At 41.2% G+C, this 2507-nt stretch overlaps 1 non-coding gene across 1 annotated transcript; it reads left to right on the forward strand.

Annotated features, from left to right (window-relative positions):
- Window positions 1–973: 973 nt before the first annotated feature.
- LOC141702898 (small nucleolar RNA R71) lies at window positions 974–1080 on the forward strand. The gene has a single exon (XR_012567288.1). It is a non-coding gene; the product is annotated as a small nucleolar RNA R71 (small nucleolar RNA).
- Window positions 1081–2507: the final 1427 nt, after the last annotated feature.

Below are 2507 nucleotides of genomic sequence, written 5' to 3' on the forward strand. Positions count from 1 at the left end.
GAACTGTCTATCCAGCTTTTGTTGCTGCAATCTCTTAGGAAAAGGTGGTGGAGGATAGAGCTGTTTCTCCCCTGTATTAGCCTCAAGCAGAGTGTGTTCAACAGTAGTCTTCTTTGGGTCCGCCACTTTCTCCTTTTGCTTAGATTCTTCATCTCTAACTTCAGCTTCGACTTCTTTTGCCTTTTCAGCATCAGCTACTTTTCCAGACCTTAAGGTAATAGCCTTGACTTGCTCTTTAGTTTTCTTCCTGCCTGGTACTTCCGTGTCACTGGGAAGAGTGCCAGGTTGACGATTGAGCACTGCATTGGCTAATTGACCGATTTGATTTTCCAAGGTCTTGATAGAAACCGCCTGACTCTTGCACAACAGCTTAAGTTCCTCAAAATCAGCACTAGTAGGTGCAGCTGCACTTCCCTGTTGAGGATATGATTGCCTTGTAGCATACTGCTGTGGTTGCTGGAATCCAGGTGGGTTAAACTGTTTACTTACTCCTTGCTGATATGTTGGCTGAATAACATTGTGATTATTTCCCCAGCTGAAATTTGGATGATTTCTGTTGTTAGGATGATAGGTCGCTGGCACAGGCTGCTGTTGTCGCTGATAATTATTCACATACTGAACAGATTCGTTGACAAGAGAACACTGATCCGTAGCATGAGAACCTGCACAAAGCTCACAAACCATAGCTATTTGATTAACTCCATACGTAGCCAAAGAATCAACCTTCATTGATAGCGCTTGGAGCTGCGCTGCAATAGCGGTGGCTGCATTAACTTCCAGAATACCTGCTACCTTGCCTGACGTCATCCTCTGAGTTGGGTTTTGATGCTCATTTGCAGCCATCGTCTCGATAAGATTATACGCCTCAGTATAGCTTTTAGCCCATAAGGCGCCTCCACTTGCTACATCGAGCATGGGCCGAGATTGGGCCCCCAACCCATTATAAAAACCAGTGATTACCATCCAATCCGGCATTCCATGATGTGGACATTTTCTCAACATTTCCTTGTAGCGTTCCCAAGCCTCGCACATAGATTCTGTAGGTTGCTGCGCAAATTGAGTAAGAGCACTCCTCATAGCAGTAGTCTTTGCCATTGGATAAAACTTCACCAGAAACTTTTGCGCAAGATCTTGCCACGTAGTGATTGACCCAGCTGGTTCAGAATGTAACCAGTCTTTAGCCTTATCCCTCAGTGAGAATGGGAAAAGCCTCAACTTGATAGCCTCATCAGTCACGCCATTATACTTAAAAGTGCTGCAGATCTCGACAAAATTCCTTATGTGCATGTTGGGGTCTTCAGTTGCCGCTCCTCCAAAAGAAACAGAATTCTGCACCATCTGAATAGTGCCCGACTTGATTTCAAAGGTGTTAGCTTGAATAGCCGGATGAAGGATGCTTGACTGAATGTCATCAATTTTAGGCCGAGAAAAATCCATAAGAGCTGGATCAGCTTGAACAATACGATCTCCCATGTTTACTGGTTCTTTCTGCTCAGTTCCTGAATCCGAATCCTCAAAATCTAACTTCTCCGGAGTATCAAGAACTTCGTCTTTCTCCTCAGCTGTATCTAAGGTCCTCTTGCGAGCACGAGAACGAGTTTGCATAAACGCTTGCTAAAGTACCTGAAACACAACCGAAAAGAGTAATTAACTACTACGCCCTAATCACTGAGTCCTAATGACCAATGATGGTAAGTACATAAACTAAACAAATACGCCGAGTCCCCGGAAACGGCGCCAAAAACTTGTTAGGGCGAAATCACGCACTAATATTCACGCAAGTATACGCGTTCGCAAGTAATATAGAATACTTTCTAGTTCGTTCCCTCAGAGACTCAGACTAAGTTATTGTCTAATTAAACTCACTCACCAATGCATGATTACTTCTCAATGTTAAGATAATAACACTTAAAATTGTTGATTAAATATTAACTATAATTAACTACTTAATTAACCACTTAACTAACACTTCAATTTATCAATAATAAAACACTCATGAGATCACAACTTCATTATTACTTCCTTCTATAGCCATTATTATTACCTTTAGCATGTGACAGTGATGACATTAATCGAATAACACGAAACTGATAAAAGCCAACTTTCATTGTACTAATACCATTCTACCAAGCATCCACAATTAAGATAGAAGTTGAATAGTCATCAATTATGTTGAGTTCCTATATGTCTACAGAAATTGACAACACAACGATTTAAGCACAAGTTATCCCTTTTGATTACATAGGGCAAATAAAACTGTTAGAGTTACCCACTAATCATGCACAACGTACATGAACCTATGCTAGCATGGCAAGTTCTAAATCTCAAGATCCACCGTCGCTTCACAAGAGATTAACACCCTATCTTATATGTTCGCGACGCACATAAGACGAATACGCACAACCAATACTAGATATCATGCAATCATCACACACTAAAGTATTAAACAATTAACTAAAGAATTCCATAATAAATCCGTTGCAACCCCATGATCACGATTAGCCCAT

Source organism: Apium graveolens, unplaced genomic scaffold (assembly GCF_009905375.1).
Source record: "Apium graveolens cultivar Ventura unplaced genomic scaffold, ASM990537v1 ctg5857, whole genome shotgun sequence".
Classification (NCBI taxonomy): domain Eukaryota; kingdom Viridiplantae; phylum Streptophyta; class Magnoliopsida; order Apiales; family Apiaceae; genus Apium; species Apium graveolens.